The sequence below is a fragment of the Styela clava genome, chromosome 11 (assembly GCF_964204865.1).
Source record: "Styela clava chromosome 11, kaStyClav1.hap1.2, whole genome shotgun sequence".
Lineage (NCBI taxonomy): Eukaryota > Metazoa > Chordata > Ascidiacea > Stolidobranchia > Styelidae > Styela > Styela clava.
This window is the reverse complement of record NC_135260.1, coordinates 4697258-4724578: the sequence shown is the minus strand read 5'-3', so window position 1 is coordinate 4724578 and position 27321 is coordinate 4697258. Positions and strand designations below refer to the sequence as shown.

At 32.2% G+C, this 27321-nt stretch overlaps 1 long non-coding RNA gene across 6 annotated transcripts in view; it reads left to right on the top strand.

The window, feature by feature from the left end:
- The window catches only part of LOC120348177 (uncharacterized), a 55874-nt gene that overhangs the window by 11259 nt on the left and 17294 nt on the right, over positions 1–27321 (top strand). For 3 of the 6 annotated variants that reach the window (XR_013479155.1, XR_013479151.1, XR_013479152.1), the window contains exons 2-5: positions 8370–8459; positions 12842–12976; positions 16521–16597; positions 19028–19099. This is a non-coding gene — a long non-coding RNA (uncharacterized LOC120348177). Of the gene's footprint in view, positions 1–8369; positions 8460–12841; positions 12977–16520; positions 16598–19027; positions 19109–27321 lie in introns of all 6 variants that reach the window. The other 3 variants (XR_013479156.1, XR_013479154.1, XR_013479153.1) reach the window with 2 other exon arrangements.

The following is a 27321-nucleotide window of genomic DNA, read 5'->3' as shown; positions in this document are numbered from 1 at the left end:
ACGCAGTTGAAGATTTCAAAGCGCTCTCGTTAGAGGAAAGTTGATGATATAAAATTTAAAATTACGCATTTTGAGTATGTAATTATCCAAAACTAGTTACAAAAATTTTTGAATTTAGTGGTGAATAGTATTTGTGCTACCAATCAGTATTAAAATCTATGTCGTTGTTAAAGTTAACCACACAGAACATTACAAAGTAAGATATATTGATATTGGAATAGTTTAAAATATTCACGAATTATGTTTATAAGGCGTCTACAGAGTTATTGCAAACTGGATAATGTTTACGTGTTAATCGTTGTTAAATAGTGCATGTGTGAACACATTTTCTACTTGAAGTAACACCGAATAAGACGGCACATAAACAATGTTGAAAAACAAAAACCACGCAGCACACGGCACATTTTCTTCTTATTCATTTATATTGGAAACATCTGTATTCTTAAAAAGGAACACGTCCTTAATTTGAGTTAAAGAATTCTAGTGCGTCTTCCGAATGCCTATAAATTGAAGCACTTTGTATGTATAACATTGCAGAGCCCTATTCTTGGAGACAATTTCATGGTAGTTGGGACCACAACTCACTTTTATCCGTAAATTTGTCCAATATTTTTTCTTTATTAAAACCGAAGCCAAAGACATTTTTTTAAATATACTATACTATATATACTATATACTATACTAATATAATATACTATAACTTTGTCGAGTTTGGCACCGTAGCCACACCTATAACAAAATTACTGATTTCCTACTGAAATAAACAATTTATTTAGACTTCTTGACACATTTAATACTGACCACCTGATATACTTCTGCTGATAAACTTAATCATATTTAGTTTAATAATATTACGTCATATTAAGTCACGCCTATGGGATATTTGGGCTTTCATTACTCGAGAATTTTCTCGTTAGTTTATATATAGAATAAAAACAAATTTTTGTATGGTTCTCGTTTTATTAAGATAATAAATTTTATATTATTAAAAACAAGATTCATTCCATTATAAGTAGAGTTAATAATTTACTTAATTAATTTGGAAATATTTAAAAAAAAAAATTGTTACTGAAATTATAATAAGTTTAAATTTGAATGTCACCTGTATCATAGTTTGTTTTTAGTTCTTTTATTTTTCAAAAATTCGGCCTGTAGTTTACTCCGCCTAAATTTGGCATATCAATTTTTTGTTTTAATATATAAATTAATGGATTTTCTTATAAATTTCTTTTGAATATTCAATTTTAATGAATTCTTGCTTATACAATACGGACACAAACACCGACACCGAACCTAAACAGAAACTACTAACTTCATTTAAAACAATATAGTTTTCTGACAAAAAGAAACTTCCAAATGATTTGATGTAATTAAGAAAAAAGTGGCAACGTTTGTTTATCATCTTTTAAACTATATTGAAAATATCATATTTCTTAATTATGAAAAATAAGAGTGAATTTTACAGTTTTTTAAAAGCCTATGCTATCCAATGTAAACTATTTTAAAACGAATTTCACATTTGAACTTAGGTTCTGGACTTTGTCGATTTTAATCCAAAACGTATGGTTATTGTGTTTGTTATCATTGTGGATTAAGTTACGACATATAAGAGATAGTTGAGGGTAAATTATGCTATGATGAGTCCATAGAAGTCAATTCTAACATTTATAGAAGTAGATGGAATTTTGAACATTAGATGCACTTTAAAAAAATTTATTGACTTCATTTGCAATGAATCCTATAAACATGACTAATTTTATATTTGTTTTTCTGGCTGTGCCAATGTAAACCCTGTTTAAATTTGTGTTTTTTGTGTTCACTGTGTTTTATTAGTTCCCACAATACATTTTGTGCAGATAATCAATTGTAAAAGATGGAATACTAGTTGCTCTCTTGCTTTTTTAAACAAGTCTCATTCGTTAAATTTGCGCCGAAAATTTGTCTTAAGGAATGTTGTGTAAAACATAAATGATCGATGTTTATTTATGCATAAGCTTTGTTATGGAACAGAGTCCTTTTTTTGGCTGGTATTTCTTGACTCAATATACACTCTATTTATTACATTGTGGAAATATGAGCTATCTGGTTGCTCTTGCAACATATCAAGTTCTTCCTACATTCTGTTGCCTTTATAAGTTGATTAACCTCAAGACAGTGAAAATAAACGTTATGAGTTTCAAATATAGTCTGCCTACTATGTAAAAAAAGTAGAGAGTATCAGTAGAAAATGTTTATATAAAACTTGAATTCACAGTAATAAATGTTTTTTAACAACTATAAATTACTAAATAATCAAAATGGGGATTTCCCAAATAGAATATTAGAATATTTAAAATGAACGATATAAGAAAAGATTCGAGATTATTGAAAGCTCCAAGCCACGGCTTATTATTATTATTCCATTCTATTTTAAACATCCAAATTTGAAAAATGTCAATTTGCGCGTAGGAAAAACGCAAGATATAAAGAAAACAGCAAAACGTGACTTTTTGAGCAAAATTTCAGCAAAAAATCACGCACCGATGTCACCGATACCTCCCACAAATAAGAAGCCTTTCTGGAAGTTAAGATCACTCAGCAGTTTCGCATCAAATGTTTCAAAAACCGCATTAAGACTTCAATACGATATTTACTTAAGCCCTATAGCTGTCTTTCTAATATAAAGATGCCGTGTTAGAAGTCAAAAGGGATATAATGTGACAATAAAATGGAATTATTTTCAACACCAGAGACTCTCACGCTAAGGCGTTAGTATTATTTAGTTTTGTAATGTTTTGATGTAAAATCATATATAATCCTTTTTTATGAACTTATATCATTTGAACATTTTGATATTTATTGAGTAGTTTAATTTAGGCCTTGTTGTTATGTAGCTTTGTTTTTGAAAACATTATAATTCAAGGCTTAAACGCAAATGTCTGGAATGCTCAAGATAGACATCTAGCGGATATCAAATATGTTAGTCGTTATATTACTCTATCTTTTGTGCTGTAAAAACGCAGATATTAAATGCGACTCGATATATTAAAAAAGTTTGTAAAGATCTTTATCAAATTACTTTTAAATCTTAGTCTTTTGGCATTAAGCTGGTTTACATTTAAAACGAATGAAAATCTAGTTTGAATCAAAAAATCTAATGTATTGTATTTCTCCTCTTTGTGTAACAGTATTTCTGGCGCTCCAGAAGTCTGTGTAACAATATGAAGATAATTAATTTTGTTTGCCTTTTACGCCTACTTTGAGATAGTTTGGTGAAGGGACTGAAACCTATGAACAGGGGGTATATTCACTTGGCTAACACAGACAGTCCCGAACCTGTACTAGAACTAAAATAAGAGAAATCGGAATAAAATTATGACCTAACCATGACCTGGTACACATACTACGGGAGTACCGTAGTATTTTTTCTAATTGAATAAAATGTATCAACTGCCTTTAAATCTTGTTTACACAAATTAAATTTGATTCTGACTGTTGTATATAGTGTTGATGGATGCAATGTTTAAAAGACAAGCGGCAATAATATGAAAATATTTAACAATGTTATGAGATGTAAAGTAAAGAGTAAAATGATGACAATCAAATACTTGTTTTTTCAAAACTTGACAATTCTTCTGGGCAGTTGCCAGCGTTCTCCAGCGGACTAAGTAAAGCTTATTCCGATACAAATTGATATTGACATTAGTTCAGCCACGAAACAATGGTATCCGCGAGTAATTACCTCTACAAATTCCATATTCGACGATTTGGCTTAAGTTCTTTACACGTTGGGGTAAGTGTGTCACAACACGCAATTGAGGTTTAACGCAGATTGTTATGACTTTGAAATTTGTGGAAAAAGCTTAACTAAAACCTAATGAAGCTTAGTTTAAGAGTCACTTCTGCTAAGCGTGACAGCTAACAACAAGTACCATCTTGAGTACTTGAAATCCGGGTAAAACATTTTGGGCGCTCCAGCAGTGTGTATGAAGGTTACTAATTTTGAGAAGAACTAAAATAAGGAAAATCGTGATAAAATGATGGCCTAACCCTAACCTGGTACACACAATTTATTTATAAACAACAACTCTTTTGATTTAACAGAACAATCTTTTGGCGAATTAAATTTGTTTCAATTGATATGAAGTGTCAGCAATTTTTTTCATTTGAATACGCTCATTGAATAAGTCACAAAGAAATCTCTGAGGACTTACATAATTTCCTTTCCCTACTTTTCATATCTTGGCACGAAAATGTATTTGTTTAATAAACTCTGAGATTTGTTTTGTAAAATAATACATCGTTAGAATGAAAGCCCAATAAATCATCACTTGCCAACAATTTCTAATGTGTCACAAAGGGTCTTAAAATTGCATAGGGGGTGACGATAGAATAGGTCAAATAATAGATTCAAGTACCATTGGGTGCAACGTACATTACTAAAGGGCGTGAATTGCGACAAGGCTGTTATAAAAGGTTCCAAAGACCTTTAATTTGCGAAGTGTTGAAAAGATATGTTAAAATAAATATGTATTTGATTTCGTTTATTAAATATAACAAGAAATCCAAGATCGTATTAAAGATTAAATTGACATTTGTACTGTATAAGCTTGTTTAAAAGATAGATTGATAAAGCTGCAATAATTTTTTGTTTATTGTAAAACTGTAACAAAATTTTTATTTCAAGTGTTAATTAAAATTCTGTTTTTAAAAAGGTGTTCTGAAACAGACAATTTAATTAAACAAAAGAGCTTGAACATATTTATTGGAAAACTCACACCGGTCTTTCAAAGGAAAATAGAAAAAATAAAAAAATTATGTAAGTTATTTCAAGATACAGAAGATCCATATTAGAATATTCATAAAAAAAATATTATTAAGAAAAAAGTAGTTTACAAAATGATTCATACAAATTAATGCAACAAATTTTTCATAACAGTTAGTTGATTATTTATATATTTTATTAAATGACACTAAATATAAACATTGTATTAAAATAAACCATTTTCAGATAATATTTGTTTGTTTTACCCTCTGAAGATAAACAATCTTTACATTAGAGTTTTTAATAATGTTCATTAACAAATATTCTTTAGTAGAAAAGAGTATTCTAAGTACCTTGGATGGATTGATGTAATTTAAAAAGAACAATCAACTTCCATATCAGATTTTCACAGTGTTTAAAATATTTTAAATATTACAAATAAATTTACTATTAATTGCTATAAATTTAAAAATGTCCTCAAAAAATTAAAAACAATGATGTATTAAGAAATATTCTATTAAGTATTAGCATTTAAAAACTGCTGTTACAGATATTTATATTTGGATTTGCTTGAAAAATTCAAATAGGATTTTAGAATATTTCAAAGCTGCAGTCTCTTTTTATTTATAAAATATATAAATGGCCGTAATACTTTAAAATACTCAATGAATGCATAATTGTTACACAATTGTCATTTATTATAAAATATCAAGGTACATATGAAATAATAAAACGTTGTTGAAAAATATTCGAATATATATAAAAAAAAAATACGAATAAATACTGCTGTTTAAATCCAAATATTTTTTTTCTCTTAGATCTAAAGTGATGACATAATGACTCACTATCAGACAACGTTTCTCATATATCTTCATAACTAATCAGAGTTAATGCAAAACACGGGGCCAGATTAAAGGAGGCTTTATTGATTTCACGTAGCATATGTCTAGGATCCAGAGATTCGGTCTCGGTGCGGTTGAATTAAAAGCTTATTTAATCCGGGTCCAAATCCGTGCCGCAGGCCCCGAATCCCCGGGGAGAATCTTCTAGAGTCACCGTGAAACAATTTTGAGAAGTCGCAACTGGTTAGCAAGCCAATTCCTAAAACATATACAGTCATGCTTGAGATGTAACTTACTCTCTTCTGAACGGACTTGTTTTAAAACCCATATAATAAAGATGTTCCAACGTCTCAAACATGGCCAGGAGGTTAGATTTCTGCTCCATATTTAAACGCCTATTTACTCTTTTTGAAAAAGAAAAAGGCAATACTTTTTCCATCATTCGAATGTCAATCGCGTCTTGAATGTCGATTCTCAAAATAGCTTCACCAAAGGTATTTGCCAAGATGGTATCAATCTGGTCTCGTTGATTAAATGGATTTAAATTCAAATTCAAAGTGTTGGGTCTTGATCTTGTGGGCTAAATCAAATGAATTTAAATAAATGCTCTTGGTTGACTCAGTTGTGAAGGTATTTTATTTTCACTCAATCCACACAAAATTTTTTATCTAAAAATTTTTTTTTGTTATAGCTGCACAGACAAATAATAATATAAAGTTTTGAATATATAAAAAAACAAAAATGTGTAAAATAGGAATTGTTTGGGTAAATAAAGAAATATGTGAAAAATAAATAGATATTTCCTTTTTATTGAATGTTTTGCTTTCGTATTATTTCGTTTGCATTCTGTGGGATCTTGCTTCGATTATCTCACTTATAAGACGACAAAATTTATAAAAAAAATTAAAAATAAGATATGTAATGTTGTTTGTAATTTAGAAATGGCTGAATACATAAATTAACTTAATTAAAGTGGTTTTATAACCTAATTTATAGGAACTTGCATTGTTTACGAATTAGTTTTCAACTTTAATTAATAATTTTCTTTCTTTTGAGTAAAATTTTTTAATTCTTTTGTTAATTAAAAATGAAAGATTATTGAATAATTGAGAAATTTCTCAGAATAGCCAATCAATTAACCCTGACGACAATCCATTAACGAACTTAAAATTACATTGTGATGCAATACATGAAGTCTCCTGTCACCGCTGTGACGTTACATGACGTAGAATCACAACCTCAGTAACATATTCTCAATTCTCATGAGACATTTGTACATGCAACTCCTTAATGATTAAGGGCGTGCGGTCAAAAGCGTTGACTCTTATTAGAAACTTGTCATATTTTTAGAGCACCAGTGACCTTACAAGCTTTGAAACGGTTGCCAAAAGTTTATCGAATATTTGTGTTTATTGTTTTCTATTTTTTAAACAAACTTTTATCGAAACATGGCCCCAGGCTGTCTACTGAAATTGCAAAGAGAACGAATAAAAGTGTTGCAAGCCACTACTGTCACAAACAACTTTTTAGACCGCGCCCCCTTTTTTTAGAATTTGTCAGGTTGCGCGCCCCACCTTAAAAATACCTAGCTAACAATAATCTAAATAACTGATTGTAAGGCGAAAGTATGTTTTCTTCAAACAACACGTTGAAAAGACGTGAATGGAATCGCAATGTTCAAACAATAAAGAAATGTAAATATCCAAAACAAGGCGGCAAAATCAAATCTAAGGAATACCCCCCTACCAAAATGTCCACGTCCCCCGATGGGGCGCAACGTTCAAGAACCACTGAGATAGCAGTTGAAACAAGAAATGAAAATGAAATATTGTAATCAACACTTTCAGAAAACCTATAGAACAAGTCGAAATTTTTTGAAATATACTCGTACATTCTTGTCCTTTTTTTGCCATTGCAAATACAGTCATACCATGCAATGATAGATGATAGTTCCGGGTTCTTTTCCCTTTTATCTAGACATAAGATATATTCATAGACACAAACCCTCCGTCTGCCACTTTTTTCAATTTTACCGTTAGCGTTATTAAATTGGGACATATATTCGATATATTTAGCTGATAATAAAACTAAATAACATAAAGTTTCCAACTAAGTTATACCCAGATGATGACCACTCCTAATCACCAAAGAGCAATTTTAAAATTAAAATTATTTAATTCATTCATTCATGGAATTGTTTAAATTTCAAAATCTATCAAATATAAGTTGATTTCTGAGGAAAGATTCTGGTTCCCCAAAACTTCCAATTCCAGGATAAAAACACTGGAGGCGATAGCACACCGTTAAAGAGTATTAATTTTCTCCAGAAATCTTCATGAGATTCTGTGTGATTAGAGCGATTTCAAATAATATTAATATTAAATTCATCAAATTAATATATTTTGTAAATAAAAATTCATAACTTCATTTATGTAAAAGTTTATGGATCAAATTTAAGGATGATTTAATTTAAAATATTATCCTGTTTCCAAAAACGAGGATACTTAGTTTGAACACACACAATATATGCCAATTTTTTTGAAACAATTATATGCCGGCATTTCCGCCATGAAGACAAACATGTGCCTATCTTGTTTCATCAGCGGATGTTAGCATGCGTTTCTTCAATTATTTTTTCATTTATTGAGGAATCGTGATGTCAATAGTAAAATGTGAATATATGAAAGTCATGTGCTTTTGATAGCGTTTGAAAAACTAAATTGAACTCAAATTTTAACAGATCATATATCAATCAATAATGCAAGTTTTTCAATGTTTTTCAGTTGCCTACTTCATGTCAGAGCTGTCTCATGGAGAATGATAGATACAAATTGACACCTGAGTTCGATTTCGACGAGTCACTGAAGTACTTGGTAAGTAGAATTGTATATTTCATGTTTTAATCATTAGAACTAAAAACTATCTTTTCTCCCAATATAAACTGATGACTGGGCGCTAGGAAAACATTATCATTGCCAAATGTCTACTCTTTACACGGAATTATTGATATTTTGCCAAATTTCAGCATTCAAGTGCCCCTAGCCAATAAATGCAGACCCTCACATTGAAGTAGACATTAACTTCTTCTCTTATTGGACACGTAGTGGACATAACGGTAGTTTCAAAATTTTGTTGTTATTGTTATTATTTGTCTCCGTCAACATGTTTTGAAGAAATCGCTTTTCTCTTCGAATACTGGACCAATTGCTTTGAAATTTTCAGTGGTTAAAGATAAATATTTTCTCCAGAAGGTTATTACTTTTTTTTGCTATGACGTCATCAAAATCATGTGACCTTACGTGTCCATATATTTGAGCATAGCTCTCTTGTATTATTGAATTTTAATTTATCTTTTCGTTATATGTCGTTTTGGCTCCAGAAGTTAGACTATGGTCTAACGAAAATATAAAAATATACATGCTATTTTGTAGAAAAAGGAGTATGTTATTGTAAACGAAATAAACTTATAGATCGTTTTGTTAAATTATCTTTATTGTGAAAAATTCGCCTTTCTCATCAACTACTGGACCAACTGCTTTAAAATTTTCAGTGGTCGAAGATTGCTGTTGTCAATAGAAGGGTATTACGTTTATTCATTTAAAAAAATTCCTGTGGGCTATTTGGCATTCGTTTTTCACCCTGAAGGTTTGTATGATGACGTCATCAAAGTAGAAAATGCGCATTGTGTGGCAGTTCCGCTGTACTGGTACTTTAAAAATTTGATATCGCTCTGTATTGGGCTTCGTTCTCATATATTTCAGCATCGCTCTCTTGTTATTATTCATTTTTTTTTTCAAAACTATCTCGCTTGAAAAATCTTGTGACAACCTCCAATCTGTAGTTGGATGTAAACAACCTGCAATGACTAGTAGTTCTTTACAAAATTTGTTATACCCCATCAATTCAAACAATACCAGAAACAACAATATTTGGTACCCCCTTAGTGTGTGTACCAGGTTTGGGTTAGCCCTTAATTTTATTCTGATGTTCCTTATTTTAGTTCTATCACGAGTTCGGGACTGTTTGTGTTAGCCAAGTGAATATACCCCATGTCCATAGGTTTCAGTCCCTTTACACAACTTGATGTAAAGTAAGCGAACAAAATTAGTTACCTCCATATTGGTACACACACTTCTGGAGCGCCCAGTAATTTATCACAACGATTCAAATGTACATTCGCAAACACTATGCTTTAAATAGGTTTCTTGCATTGGACCTCCTTAGATTCACATTGTAGCAATGACTTACATTTTTAACCAATTCTTTGTGGCAAATATTAAATTAAAAAGTTCAATAAACAAATTGTTTTGTCAAAAGCACAAAAATGACAAATTGTGAGGAGGCAACACTTACCGGCTCATTTGTTTTTCCAAAATATTTTGTCCACGGTTCGAGAAATTGATGACTTTTTGTGGAATAAAAGTATTTGAACATAGATTCAAAAGTTGAAAAGGGTATGAATTGTTGAATTGTGTATTTTCTCATGGAAGTATTGGAATGTTTGAAAAATAGGACATATTTCTAGAAAAATATAAAGTAGCAAGTTCCACTTTATAGATAATGCTCAACTGTGAAATACCTAATGGTATTTTGACGTGGCACTCCCAGAATTGATAAATTTATTTATTTTATATTTAGAAATGTACCAATATTGCAAAGAGTCTATTAAAAATTTTTGTATTATTATTAACAAGTACTGTTGTGTTATATTGCATCGAAATTGTATGGTAATTCACTGGTGTTGGAATAAACAATGACCTGCTTGTATTTTAACTTGTCACGCCCAATATTTTTTATTTTATATCTAGAAATGTGGCAATCTTGTAAACCTTCACTAAAGACTAAGATTCTCATCAGAATATGATGATTTAATGTCGCCATATAAATGAAACTCCCTGAAAGTATTAAAGTGCACAAATCCGTACTGAACACAAATTTTTAAAATTCTGCTTGGTAGCAAAATGTTCGTGAACAAATAAAAAATAAGTTCTTTAAAATAAATATGGCACATCTACCTCTACAGGCAAACTGCTGAGTAGATGTGGTTTGTGTCTATGAAGTGTTGATGTCTATTTGTTGATTTTTTTATTACAGTCATTAGTATTTGGTGTTAAGTTCAAAAATTGTAAATTTCGTGATGTGGCGAGCCAATTCACATCACAATTGCGTGCGTGGTTTTTCTGAATAATAATACATCTTCACATCTTGTGGAGCCGTCACTGAAATCACGTTCGCGCTCATTCTAAGCCAATGATCCGTTCACATGTTGACGTCCACTGCCTACTATTGTTAAAATCTCTTTCAACTACTTTTCACCACCCTACTTTGTTTGTGTCCCACCCCGGGGTCAAAGACGTGCTGCGTATTCGCTTAGTGGCGACGCATCGTGACCTTGGTACGTCCTTGAATGTTTGCTTATTCAATTGTCCATAATGGACGTTCTCGTAACGGGATTTTAATTTAATCCGGAAGTGTTAAAGCACGCATTGGGTGCATTTGTTCGGAACATAAGTCGAGACCGCAGACCTAATTTTGGTGTGAAAATTTTAGTTTATGAAATAACTTGCGAAATAGCACGAAATCAGGTTTTTTCAAAAATGTTGAATTATATTACGTTATCATCTTAATAGAATCGGGCAACCAGTCACTAAATGTCAAGAAAGAGTTGCCAATAATAGAGTCTCCACCTTCACGATAAGCATACCACCCGTAGAGAAATCCACTCTCGTAGGAATGTATTTAACTCAATTTGTGCTCGCTGCTTCTAATTTGAATACAAATAGATTTTGCTGACAATAATATTTTCCGTAACATGAATAAAGAAAGTTTTCGAGACGTAGGTTTTTAAGATATCATTATCACTTTGCACAACGGAACGTTAAAAACTTAACGGCGGGATTCAAAACAATTAAGAACGTTTTTGAGATGCGCGTTTTTACAATGTTATTTTCGCAACGTCCCTAATACCAAGTCTTTCAATAAACAGGGCCTTAAGGTGGGGTTTGAAAGAGGTGAGACCTGGTTTTATACAGTCTGAGATATTCCATCGTCCTTGTATTTGTATTTTCATAATTCGGCAAATGTTGAATATTTCAAATGTCTACCGAAGACGTTACATCCCTGGTGATATGACGTGCAAACGTTGTACAGAAATACATTGAAACTCCTTGACGTCTGTTCAGGGATTTCTCATTATATTTAGTTATTTCTCAAATCGGTTGAAAATGTAAAAAAATCCCTGGCGCGTTTTTACAATGTTATTTTCGCAACGTCCCTAATACCAAGGCTTTCAATAAACAGGGCCTTAAGGTAGGGTTTGAAAGAGGTGAGACCTGGTTCTATACAGTCTGAGATATTCCATCGTCCTTGTATTTGTATTTTCATAATTCGGTAAATGTTGAATATTTCAAATGTCTACCGAAGACGTTACATCCTTGGTGATATGACGTGCAAACGTTGTACAGAAGTACATTGAAACTCCTTGACGTTTGTTCAGGGATTTCTTTATATTTAGTTATTTCACAAATCAGTTGAAAATGTAAAAAAAAAAAATTTCATAATAGCATTTAGGAATATAAAGACCGAAGCTTTTTGTATCCCTGTTCATCCTATACTTGGCTCAATAAATTATACGCGAACTCCAAATTTATGTTTCGTTGGTATGAATCGAACATTGTTTCAATTCTCGTTGACAATCGTTTATGCATATTGTCAATAAAAATCAGCTCGATTAGCTAAATTATGTGTATTGTCTTTGGTTGTATTTATGATAATTCGTAATTTGGAATTTAGACAATCTGATGATTAGAAAAGGCATCGGAGATGTTTTTCGCACCCTATATAGAACACTCACGAGCGGTGTCTAGTGTTTTGTGTGTTGTCGTTTGAAAACTTTTGCAACCGTTGTCTTCGTTCAGATCAAGACGTTTTTGGTATTTATAATTCAACAAAATAATAGCTCTAAAAGCAGTCTACACTATAGAAAATACGGTACAAGTGTGTTGTATATGCAGATACTAACCATTTTCACTTATCTGCAAGCATCGTGAAAATACGAATTTAAAAAAAATTAAATGTGTACGCAAAATAAAAGCATCAGTTAAATAAACAAGGACAATACTTTCATTTGTATTTTTTTTGTTAGCCGATCAGACCAAATCTTCGGTAACTTCTATACTTGTGGGTGATTTGGAGTCGTCTCCCAATCACGACATCCGCCATTTTAAGTTGAATAAGATTTCCTTTTCTTTTGCAGAATCAGACGTCAAATATGTTTCATCAATCTACACAACTCTGTATGCAATAGCAAAAGTCATTTGTCACCTTCGTACCTTTGTTGTGAGTAGAACCTCCGATCTCCAATGCATCATCATCAGGAAAGAGGCACGGGGTAACCAAACGAACTTATAATACAAATATTGATGAATGAATAGAAGACCGGCTTTAACCGGCCAATTTAAAATCCTCACCCAACTATTTATATTCTATCTCTATTCATTTATGTGCCAAGTATGTTTTGATTAACCGTCACTCGTGAAAGGTTAAAAGCCATCATTATGATAAAACCAACAGAACTAAAAAACCTACTAACCTAATTATGGTGAATTAGTTCACAAAATATAAACCACAATTTTGGAAACGTCTAAAAAGATTTTCTTTCACCTAAAACCACTAAAAACAAATATCTGGCCAATTAAGGAAGCATAATCGTAATCAATTGTATTACCTCACCTATCCGACCTTTCAGGCGAGAAAATTAATGGTCTTAAAATTCGATGGATCGGCTTTTGAATCGGTAATAAACATTTTCTTTTTTGTAATTTGTAAGGATGAATATCTCCATTTTGTGTCCAGTGTCGATACCAAAGTGAGAGTAAGGGAGTATATACATCGAAACTTATAAGCCAGGATTTGATTTTTACGTACCTAAACTTCTTGCATCTTCACAACATTTTTCTATTTGTAAATTTGTGAGAATAAAGAGGCTCCATTTTTGTGTTCAAATTAACTGCGATCAAAAACTGCAAATTGGGAGATCCGAAAATTTCTTGCAAATATCATAGCATTCGAATCGATGAATGGCTCCGTATTACTTTGAAAATTTGAATCAAGGCAAATATTTTTGAATTTTTTAAAAACGCAATTCATAATTGCCCTGCTTTTCCCTGATTGAGCAACAAGAGTTCCACTAACGGATAATTTCATAATGAGGTATTTTTATCCAAATTATGGTTCTAAAATATATAAATAGAATTGTATAATAACTATATGATAACATGCTGACGTGTAGGTGCGACAAAAAATTCTCAGTCACATTTTATTTTAATTCAAAACTTGGGTTTTGAAGGTTTTTGCCTCACCCTAAATTTTTTCTAAAAAATGTGAAATCTTAATTTTCAACTTCGGCGAAAACGGTTGTCAGTGATTTTTTTGAGAATTCAAATATTGCTGCTCTTTGTCGCTCTGTGGTGTTTTACTTATAGCTATTTCCGTCTAATCGAAGTCTGTCATCTCTTTACTTTTGTATTGAGATACATAGCATACCTACCGTAAGCAAACAAAGCGTGTTTTGGCTCTACAATGTTAACGGCCGAACGAAGGCACTCGAAATTGAAAAAAAAAGTTATGGAAAGCGCTATAAGCGAGATACTATCTCCGATTCGGCTCGTATAGTTTCGTTTACACAAACAGGGAATTGTACCTAGAGACATGGGTCTGTTTCCTAAGTAGGTACGACCTCTTCACCTTTTGTGTATAGAAAAGCACGATGGTTTGGTAGGTAGCTATGATGCCTGTTCAGTTAAGCTATGATGATATTGCATATTAAAGATTTCAGCTCCCAACAACGTGCATATGATATCTTAAACGTATTAGAATTTTGTGAACAATTTTAAACTGAAAATATATTATAATCCAATGCCCTATCAAAGAGTGTAAAGACGTGTAAAGAACACGGCAAACAGAATTATTATATTCAGATGCAATGAAGCAAGATTATAAACTTTGTCTGAAAAATCAGTAAATTTAGTTAGCTAACAAAAATAAAATCTTTGACCAAACATACGCAAAATACATGATCGATTTGAATTACAAACCGCTATGGCCAAAAATGATAAAAAAACATTTCTCAGTATTTCTGATGTAACATATTTCTATGTACATATACGTTTAAGAAAAACGTGGATTACCAGCCAAGCGCTAACTAGCCGGTCTTACATCCTTTTCTAATTCTAAATTAAAAGCCGGTTTCTGATTTTATATGGGCCAGCCAAACTTTTACTGTTATAGATGAAGCTTATGATCTGCTATAGATGGGTAAGGTGTACAAAATTTAACGAGGCACTTGTGTTGATCCGTAACACAGAGAAGGACTTTTCAAGTGGGCGATAGTAACTGCTAATGATTAACAAAATAAAAAGAGAATTTACATGTACTATGCATATCTGGGCATGTGAACTCTTTAACCCCTGGGGTATGCTAATCAGCTTAAAGAGTTAAAGCAATTTACATGCACGCTCTACGTGTCTAGTATATATTGCGGAATTTCTGAAAACATTTGCAAATACTGACCCACTAAAATGGTGTTTTTTGGAGAAAGTTAGGAATTCATCACCGACAAAACCTCATGGCATGTGTATTTGGCAAAATTTAACACGTAGATTCACTTTTTACCCTAAAGTAATATTTTACACAATTTTTTGAAAAAGTTTTGGATTACCATTTATATATAAGTCCAACTCAATGAAATTATAATTCTGAAATTCCACCTAAAAAAAGTTTAACTTTACAGGCGTCAATGCAATTCGATTCAGTTCATAAAGCACATATTTGTTCACGGAAAATTCGGAAATGCAAGAAAATTTGGTATTCCTGTAGTATGTGTACCAGGACAGTGTTAGGCCGAAATATTATTCCGATTCTAGTTCTATTATGAGTTCGAGGACTTTCTGTGTTAGCCAAGTGAATACACCCCCTGCCCATAGTAATCAGTCCCTTTACACAGCTTGATGTAAAGTAGGCGAACAAAATTAGTTACCTCCATATTGGTACACTCACTTCTGGAGCGCCGAAAATTCCAGTGCACTTAACTTACCCAAAAGTTGAAAAGTAGAGAAACAGGTCAATGACCTAACTCATATCCTTTCTGAAAACATCTCGTTTCAGCCACCCTGATTGAAAAACAACAAAAAATTTTCGTGTAATTGAATACATAATCCATTATTCTGCTTGACAATTTCCATCAAATATGGAATAAATTCTTTCTGCAATTCATTCCAAGTCACTGCAGAAGATTGATGAAGTTTACCATGATTACATGAAGCTATTTCGGCTTTCTGTACAAAAAAGGACTCGTTTGTAGGCGGCCACTCGTGTAATTGAATACATAATCCAATATTCTGCTTGACAATTTCCATCAAATCTGGAATAAATTCTTTCTGCAATTCATTCCAAGTCACTGCAGAAGATTGATGAAGTTTACCATGATTACAAGAAGCTATTTCGGTTTTCTGTATAAAAAAGGACTCGTTTGTAGGCGGCCACTTATATTGCGTTTTTAGGAAATCCGGAACTTCATAGGTTCCAATAAATATTGCAAACCATAAAAAATAAAAATTCAAATGGAAGATTTTCACATTTTGTCGAATAATGTCTCAATATCCATTTCAGAACATTTTGAGCAATCAGTTGCCCTAATAAGCGAGTTTTCCGCTTTTGTCTGAGTGATTGATTTGATGTCAAACTGATGAAATTTTAAATGAACCATAAATAACTCAGTCTAATATGATAAAAAATGACTTTTTCCCTATACCAGACTCTGTCTGACATTGAAAAATGTTCTGCACTTCCTTCTGTTTTCTACTTGATGTCAATTTCATAAATGAGATAAGATCTTTATGAATTACCGTAATAAATCAGTTTGTTATGTATTACAGGCTTGAAAGACCACCATCGAGTGAAGCAAATCAACAGTGTTCACCACTAAAAGCGACCGAGTCGTTCGTACATTCAGGTGAGCACGACTTTTGAACCTGGAGGTTGTCTCAATCACAATATTTTCAGGCATTCATTGATTCAAGTCTTTGTAGTATTGACTGTAAATCAGCCAATCAAAAAACAGGCAAGATATGTAAATATTTTGATCAAAGCTGAAGACATATTTACTCAAAATCAAGATTAAGATGATAATGACTTATAAAATGAGTTCACCTAACTTTGGCATTTTAACGTGACATCTTGTAAAAATTAGGGTACATTCTAATGCGTTCAGGTGATTGCAACTTTGAAGGAAGTGTTCCTTTGAGCATGTTCTTCCCTGACAATATAATTTTATTGATTAAAGTACTGTAAATCAGACATTCACAGACTCATATTTTATTTTAAAAGTTGAATGGTTGACAACGAGTACTTGCAAATTGAGAAGCAAATTTACTTTAAAACAAGGTAAACGATAATAAAACATGATGTCAATTTTTTCTAACTAAGAAATTTATATAGGGGTTGCTTGAAATATATATGCTTGAAAAGTCACTGATACTGAGCACACACAGTTACAAATACGTTTATTGGTTTCATATTTTCGAGTACTTTCGGATCTAAGCCGACAAGACGGATAAAATTCAAGTAACACTACACCCATGACGAGTTGTTTATAATGACATTGTCTACAAACTTGCACTATTTACATGCATGACCCGAATCATACCATTCGACAAGTCAAAAATTTAAATGAATTGTGTCAGTAATTATGCTTTCACCATCCCAAAAGATTGATTGCAAAACAAAGAAAATTAAATGCGAAAATTAATAAAACAAACATGATGATTCATGCATTTCATGACTTTTCTACCAATTATATGAAATCGAATACTCTTGGAGAAATTATCGACAAATATGTTCCGACTCGGCCAAAAAAGGGGATTGAAAAGACAAAATTTAATGTCTTAAGAAGTTAGTAATTGGACAATAAATCAAAGATAAATGCTCATAAATATAAAAATACTGTCACCCATGCCTGCAAGAATAAACTTTTAATAGATTAATGCTTTTTCCTGAAACGAATTTTATGAAATAATCCAGATTTTTACTATAACTGCTATGTTAATCGCACTGCAGATTATACTGTTTATTCTGAGATCAAATCCAACAATAAATTTCAGGAGTCCAAGAAAGTTCTACACAATGTATCGGATATTACATATGTTTGTAGTAATAGATAATGTAGAATACATTCATACGCGAAAAATAGTACTGTTTATTATCAAAACAACTATGATTTTTGACAACGAGGAGATTATTCTTATTCACAACTAATTAATTTTATTGACAAACGACTTAAACTACGACGTATTGTTTTGTGAATTTCCGACGATCGTTTAATTAAGTGAAAATGAGTTTGCGCAATTTGACTGAGCTCAAAATCCATTAATTGTTTGATTAATTGGTGGTTCTACTAATTTTCACTCAAATTTGTTTGAAGATTTGGAGGATTTAGGGAATAGTGACATCACAGTGGTTAGAACTTTACTATTTATCTACCTAGTAAGTGTTTTCCAGCAACTACCAAGGTGTGATTTATTACTGACCACCTAAAAGATCGTCTAAATTGACCAGTGGTCATTTTTCAAAGTTGATTAGTGTCACGGGATAGGGGCACTCAAATAGGTAATTATATACTAAAAATAGGAGAAAACACACAGTAAAAGTGTGGTAAAGGAATGGCCTTTGTTTTCCAACACCAGTGGTCTGCAAACTTTGTGTATCACTTGGCCGAATATGCACATTAATAGAAACGTGCGGGTCACTTGAATTTCCGCCTATAGATAATTGCCACATTAACTTCAAACTGTAAAGCACACGCAAACAACGAATTTCTGTGCTAACAGGTCACAAATTGGAATTAAACGTAAAACGAGACGGTCTCACATTTGACGTAGTTATGGTGTTTGTTAAATGCCCCCTTGTTTTTAGCGCTGCTATACCACGTTTTTTTTTTTGAATTTTAAATTGAGTAAATTTTTCAATAATCAAATAAAGGAGGAGAACAATTTAGCAAGTGGTCAGTTTATGTCTAATTAAGGTTCAATGGCGCCAGAAATTTAATTATATTGCTTTTGGTCGGTTAGAGATGATTGAAGGCGCCTCTAATTTGGTCAAGACCGTCTTTTGTTTTGAGAAAAGAATTTGATAATAAGGAGATGGTCAGCTATAGACTGAACGAATTGGCACTAACATTTTTGAGTTTTAAGGTCAAGTATTTTTGACCATTAATCAGAAAACATGCCCATTTGCCAACTAGAGTTCATTCAGAATATGTAAAAGCCTATAACTCTTACTCTAAATTAAAATTGAACGTTCCATTCCCAATGTTAAAATTCTCTAGAAGTTTGCAGCACGTCTGCTAATTATTCCGTTTTAACATGATTTAACTGTCATTTCAAAGGAAACGATCGAATGGAAGATTCAAGTACTGAAGTCAACTGAAGATAAAAATCAACAACAGCCTACAATTGAAGTGAGCGAGGTTTGAATGATTGTCGAATTTTTAATTGGTTGATTGGCGGTGTTGGGTGGATGTTATGTGGTTATCGGTAAAAGCGTGATACGAGAATCCCGGGTGCTCCAGAAGTGTGTACCAATATTAAGATAACTAAACTTTGTTCGCCTACTTTACATCAAGTTGTGTAAAGAGACTGACGTTGATTAACACTGACTGTCCCGAACTTGTAACAGAACTAAAATACGGAAAATCGGAATGAAAGTATGCCCTAACCCTACCCTGGTACACACACTACGGCAGTACCGAATCTTGAGCCACTATGTAAAGCATTCATTTCGATTTTACAAACAGAATAACTTACTAGCAAGCAAAGTTTTTACCTTGATTTTTGAACTCTATATCAAGTACTTATATATTTTATCGGTGCAATCGTGAATTTTTAATCCCACCAGAACTAACACTGAGAAATAGTACCCAATGAAAAACATAGGGTGAAAGGAAATTTATCGATACCTTATATTGTTTTGGCCCTCAAAAATGTATTAAATGAAGTAAAAATACTTAGACAATCACTGAATAAAAAACAATAACCCTGGTTTAAGATATATCAAGAGAACTGACTTCATAACAAAATTGAAATTGTAAAGGGACTTTATAGACACCCTGTATGGGAACCACATAAAACCCAACATCGTGACACGAAAGTTAACTAGATAACTATGAATAACAGCAAGCAATCAACGTATTGGAAACGTTTTCTACTCACTTCCTACGTTTTAAGTTATTGACCAATTCAATAGTTAGTCGACATTTTCGGGCGGTGTAACCTATAATCCACTATATGGTCATACCTGTAATTTTTGATTGATTACTACTGAACATGCGACTTATCAGCAATTTACTAAGACGACTAATCACAACAAACTGATGAATATACCTACTTAAAGTATTCATTTTACTGTCTTATCCCCCGTGTCACCTTTTCGCTACTTAGTCGCTAAAGGTTAAGCTAATGCAAACAGAGGTGAATATGGGTCACGCCCGTATGAGTGAGCCACCCACTACATATGCTATCGAGTTTGTCATATAATGAAATCCCGCGCATGACTATAGGACGATACTGGGTATGTCTATCAGTGCACTTCTAGCAAAGGTATATCAATATTATTAAAAGTGATGAGAGATATTTAGCAATATTTCACATGCCTTTCGAAAAGTAAACAAAAAACTGCAAACAGTACAAACTTGGTTCCATAAAATATTGCTTCAAAAACCAGTCTAGTAAAATATATAATGTTGAAACAATATTGAAACACACCATTCAGAAATCATATATAACATATATCAAGTCATTCTCAGAAACTATGTATCCAAAATAAGAGCCATTGTCGTTTTTAAGCCAACTTCTTCATTGCTTGTCTTTTAAAGTTGGAGAGAAACTAAACCGTAAACCAGACCCCTGACTTCAATATATATATATATATTTTAAACAAGGTAGAGCTCAAATGACCAAATTTTTTCAAATATTGCTTACCATCTTATGCGATATGCTCTTCAAATAGTTTTTAAAACCTATCAATTTTTCATACTACTGAACGAATTTGATGATTCGAATAACGGAGAGAAAATTATGAAAAAAAATTCTGTATTTGCAGTCATGACCAGTCATTGAATTCGTGCCTGATTTGCAATTCAAGTCTGCTTTATGTCTGTCTTTACCTATCCCTAGCATAATTCGCGTTTGTTTTCTTTGGCATGGTTACTTGATAACAGAAGCCAGTATTGCGATTTAAGATTAGATTATAAGGTGAGCGAGCTGCAGGAAAAAGAACCACAAATTCTTTTTGAATATAATTGGGTAAAGAAATTAAGCCCTCATTCCGGTTGGGCGACCCTCCTTTGTTAAAGTTTCTCACCTAGTCAACAATAAGTTTCAACCATAAACAATGCTTAACCCTCAACAAAGTACTTTGAACTTACACAAGCTTGTGGCTGCACTAATCCTTTTTCCGCTAATCTAACAGCTCATTAATCCTACTAAAGAATGTTCGCGTTCACGCTATCTCAAAACAACCGCTTCAACCAAAGAATAATTCAACGGAAGAATGTTTACACAACCGGCATGCTTCACTGCTCCTCAGAAAACAGTAGGGCTACTGTGCGATGAACGATTTTTCAAACCTAATTTCCTTTGTTAGCCAATCAGTTTGATACAACATACTTTTTTTACAAAATCAACTCAAGGAAATATGTAACGGTTTTAAACTACATAACTATAAAATCATACTATTTGTATTGAAATATATTTTTATTGCGATAGGATGTACACGAACAAAATATTTTGAATATTCAGGCCGTGATCCGCACGTTCACAAACTTTCAATTTAAAATTTTCACCAGCGCAGAATGTAAATTTTAACGCACGGACATTTCATCCACAAATTCTAAAAAGGAGTGCAATGAATGCTTGCCTGAACCTTATTAGAGACAATGCCATAAAGACTATTATAGAGCTATTTTGTTCCACCCTTTTACACTGTAAAAAAACAAAATAGTCAGGTAAACCGTGCTAAACACTATACGTTATCCGGTCTAAATGTACAATTCAATGAGTGGTAGGTTTCAGGAGGATTTATCGTCTGTAGTTTTTGTTCTAAATGTTAAACCAGAGGTTGTCAAACTTTTGAAGATGTCAACTATTATTTACGAAACGCCGCAAATTCGACCATTGACAAACATATTGATAATGTAGTGTCGAAATGTGAAAACAAGGCAGTAATTGAAATATTGCAAAATCCATTGGAACTTATAGGTAATATTACTGTATTTGAATTACCGCATTGGTAAACGAATAAACGAATAGCTCGGGAAGCCCCGAGGTTTCTCTCACGGAGCCCTGGGTCTCCGTCATGTTAATGTAGATTTGGCTGTGCCATAAATATCTTTTATAAAAACATGTACTCAGTGGGTTCGATACGAAAGAAACTTATTCTTGAAATTTTTATTCACTAGTTACAATGAAAATCATGCACGTATCGCCACGTGTCAAACTGAAAAATTTCTTCAGAAACAATATGAAGGATCTACGATTATAAATTCTATACAAATTCATCGCCTTATTGACGATATAAGGAAGGGGGAAACGAGAGTCGGAAGATGCACTCACGCCCTGTCAACCAAATTAACTGTCCATGAATTAAAAATAGTCGGCCTTTGACATATTGTCCAATATATCTTTTCCAATACGATGAATTCAGTATGGTATAGTGACAAGAATGGTTGTTGAAAGGCAAGGTGCGAGAATAAATCGTTGAACTATGGTTATAGGGTTAATCGTTTTGGTCTTTAGTGGTTTTGTGATTGTTTTGGAGCAAAGCTTTATAGAAGAAGGATATTGTAGATCCACAGTTATGCTAATAACATCCAAATAATTTATCATTGTTGATATAGCCCGTTCTTCCGTCGATCAAAACATTGCTAATGATGTCACACCCCCACTCTTGTGAGTTCATCCTACAGTCTCGGACTAAAAAAACAACGAGCGTTTTCTCACAAAACTAGATTTTGTCACATTAGGTCGCTGGTGACATTTAATGCCGTAAAATACAAATCTATCATTTTGATAAATAAGCATATGATTAACTAAAATTTAGGAGTTATAGAAATTATTTAATATACAATTTGTTGATCAAAGACGAGTCGGAATGATATAATTATTCCAGCAAAAAGTTGCTGGAATACTATTTTCTCTACTATATTTACAAAACCCAGTATGAAAGATTAAGAAGTTTTTTAAGTGTTCATAAGTAATATTACTTGAATTTTGTGATGCAAAATAGAGCCATATTATTGACCGAACCTTGAGCTTCATAAAGTAACAGAATCAAAGTTACCATAACACTGGCATTGTTGACCCCTTGTCGTCTCATTAACTTGACAGCTTCATTTGACACCAATTCAGTTGCAATGAGTTGTGTATAATAATTGGTTGAAACTGTTGAATGTAAAAACAAATTGTAATGTAATTGTGCGCGGTTGGAAAATCGATGACCAATGGGTTGTAGTTTGAATTCCATCTCTGGTCTCAACAGTCCAGTCCAAGTCACCAGGGGACTTTTAAAATAAAAAATAAAAAAAACATTTTTCTGTATAATAATTTTGAAAATTTTGACAGAGATTGATTGAGCTATACAGGAAACTTTGAAGTTCCTGGCGCATTGGCGCAACCTAATTTTTGAAACAGAAGCGTGAATTATTTATAAATGAAAAACAAAAATACAAGTACATTACAAAGTCTGCAATACTTGCCATTTGTTTTAATCTTGTTCAAATAAAAGTCACCTTATATTCTAATTAAAATTCTTGCTGATATTCGCTCTTCCCCTCACTTCACTCTTACAACAAAAACTATTAAATATTTGTAATGAATTTACCGTTGTTAGAAAATCTAAATGCTTGAATTTCACTTAAAATGAAAAATAAATTGATAGCAGAATCTCAAGTTTCAGAAAGAACAAATCTTTATCATGAGTAAATATAAATATTTATCAAAATTGAATTCAAGTTTTAATGAAGAAATTGAATTAGTAACTGTGCGATAGAATATATTTCAATGATGACGTAATGGATTTTTCTTGTTGATGGTTGTTTCCTCGAGTCCTTTCCTGACAGTTTTGACTTGAATTGTTCCGAGCCTTGTGACAACGACCATGTACTGAATATTTTTGTCACAAGAGTAAACTCTTCTATAACTTTTTATATATAATGAATGGGAGACAGGCTTGAGCCTCACCGTATAAAAAATTACGACCGTGTGTACAAACTCTTGAATTATTTTACAAAATAAGTAATTTTACGCCTTTTCCTTAAAGGGCTGTTTTCTCACTAAACAAACGACGTTACTGAACCGTTTGGAACAGGTTAATTGTTCTTGACTTTCTAAATGTGAAAAGTAATTTACTGCATCCGAAACTCATTTTATCACGTTTGTATCAATAATAGCTTCTCACGCGAGCCTTGTTGCATGAAATATTGGAAAACATAGAATAATTTCAGCGTGCCCCTTTGAAAATATTTCTTACTATTGTTTGGAATTGCAAAAAGCATATTTAGTAAATAAAATTTTTTATGATTCCGTTTTGGCAGAAATAGAGACGGTAAATGGTCCAAATCTACGTTTCAATGTCTTTCACGTTTAAAACTATTTAGCTGTCTTTTATAAAATAGGTCAGAAATAGAGTTGAATATATGGTTTCATCTAAAAAGCACCCACTTCAGGCCTGGACTTCAAATAGACGTGGATTTTGATGATGAGGGCAGGTACACAAAACTATCGTTTTGTCGCTCTACAAATGATGTTAAGTCACTGATATTTGCGACCATATTTAGGGATACGGACAAAAATTTTTTTAAAAAATTCATAGGATTTTGAACATCCACATACTTTTGAAACTTGAATTCATCAAGTTTGTAATCCACAAACTCCAGCTCCATATACAAAAACTTGACGCAACTTCGAATTAACAAAAACAGGCTCATATTTTTCAATAAAAAGGGGGCTATGTAAACTATTGGTATTGAGTGCAGATATCTTACCAAGCACCAAACAAAATATTTTTCAATGTTTTTATTTTCTGCGGTGAATATGAAAGTTCATCAAGATAAAGAAATAAACTAGCATATATTTAAGTCCACGATAACAGTGAATTGAAATAAAATTGTATTTATTTTTTGTTTTGAAAAACAAAATATTTTTTGATGGTTTTCTTTTCTGCGGTGAATATCAAGCTTCACCAAGATAAAGAAATAAACTAGCATATAATTTAGTCCACAATAACAGTGAAATGAAATAAAATCGTATTTACGTTTTGTTTTGAAAACAATTGTTTCTTCACACACTTTTTAAATCTAAGAAATAAACAAATTTTAATATTTTTCTATTACTCTAATCAGTCGACATCTTAACAATATAACTATTAATTGTCATTTATCGAGGGACACAGTAATGAAGATGTTACGTCAAATATTACACACAAATACAGACTCTGTAAACGATATAAAAAGCCAATTATTTGCTTCACACAATTTTTGAATCAGAAAAATTCCAAATTTCAAAAAATTCAGCGGTAATAAATGTTTCATGTCAAATATTACGCATAAATACGGACTCTGTGATTTATCGAAGTCACACACTTCTATTTATATACAACCGTCCATAAAAAGCCGCGCGTTTCCTGACAAATCAGTGAATTCGCTTCATTTTATCGTTATTTCTTTGAATTCCTTAGGTTTAACTTTACTCGGATTAGGATTAAAGATAGATTATCTTACACGTAAGCTAAAGACAAACAAACTAGGACAAACACTCAGAAGCAACCGACCCTGAAAAGAAAGTTAATCCTTTTTAAAGACTTTTTCGATCCTTAGGAAAGTCTTAGTAACTTAAACCTAAATCCTGGTCGCGCGTGATTTCCAAAAACTTCTGGAGCTGAGCCAATTTTGCGTTTTGTTAGCAAGCGTGTGAAAATTTAAATACAGGGTGTAAGCGTGCGTTCGATGTTTCCTGTCATATTTATTGATGTTATTACTGATGTTACTATCACGTTACCGAGACATAATCATACCATTACTAATTCTGTCATGCGTGTCGTGACACGGAATCTCCTAACTTTGAGGGTAATTGAAAATTTAGAAGTAAACCCAACTTTATTGGAGTTAACTGAGCTTGGCCTTATCTAATTTGATATTTTTTTTATTCATTGAAATTTCACTGGTTTCTAGATTCCCATTTTCCTACCATTGAGTGAGTACTTTGCATATTTTAATATAAATGTATTCAGTAAATAAAGTAAAGGTTTTAGCTCCCATTTACCAATTCAATCTTAATTTTGTCGCTTAAACCAAATCTATGCAAAAAAAAGCTTGTAGTATTATACGCAGTAGGCTGAAGATATATCAAAATGGGTTTTTATTCATATCAGTCAATAACATTGTTAGGAAGTAGGAGGGAGTGAAGATTTATTTTTTAAGTATAGAACTTGTCAAATGAAGAAACTCTATTTTCCTATCAGGCTTTATACTCTATGTATATACGAAATGTTACGTAATATACAGTATTCGACACCATGCGATTCGTAAGTAATGCGAAGGGCTGTTTGAAAAGCTATATAAAACAGTTTCTGCGCCGTGAATGAAGGTCTTCAATGTAGCCATATCCGGTACACTCGAATATTTGTTGTTTCTCAGACATATTTAATTCGATATAAATCAACTTGCTTAACGCCTGTTTTTCACTAAACTTACCAGATTACATCGCTATCAAATCAATTACTAAATAAGACTTCGTTCAGACTCATCTCATTCCAGTTCAATAAGTCGATGGAATTCATTTCCTTTTGATTTAACAGATTAAAATATGCTTAAAAATGAATCCTCATTTCAGCACCTATAATGCTGTCTAAATACACGCTAATACTCCGTAAATTCTGGGATTTTTTTTTATTGGGAATTTAATCTTGCTCTTATCTCTTAATTTTCAGCTTGATCAACAAATCAATTATGATTCTAACAATTATGGAATTGATTATTATTTGATGATAATATTTGGTTTATGGTTTTACGCATCAGTAGTGCCAAAGTAATTTGCAATAGGTGGCAGGGCGAGATGGAGGGAAAATATCAACAAAATTTGGCAAAGAATAATAATTTTTTTCCAATTAAAGAATAAAATATTGTTAATAAAATGTATGATAAATGATTGTATCTTATATCAATGGTACATAGAAAAAGCAAACAAATATAACACAAAGAGAATATTATGAATTACAAACTGCAAAAACAACATTTTATCAGTCGCAATATGAGTCATCAGATATAGCAAATTATGAAGTATAAAATATAGAGCATATTAATGAGCTACTGAACGAGCAATAATTTATTTTCTTCAAGCTATTTTCTCATTGGCAATATGACCATATATATATATAAGGTCACGAGGCTTGAAATCCAGCTTCACTCCAACTCTATGGCTCATTGAAAATCAAAGGTCAATCAGACTGACCGATGCAAATAGATTGTTGAAAAATAAACTACAAAGAATGTCTTATTTTAACTAGATTTTGAATTTAATATAAGTTTAATGTAATTAAAGTAACCTGTTATTGAGAAAACAGATTCTTTTAATCAAATAGGTTTAGTGATATATAATCCGTGTATTGAATATCTATAAATTTCATTTC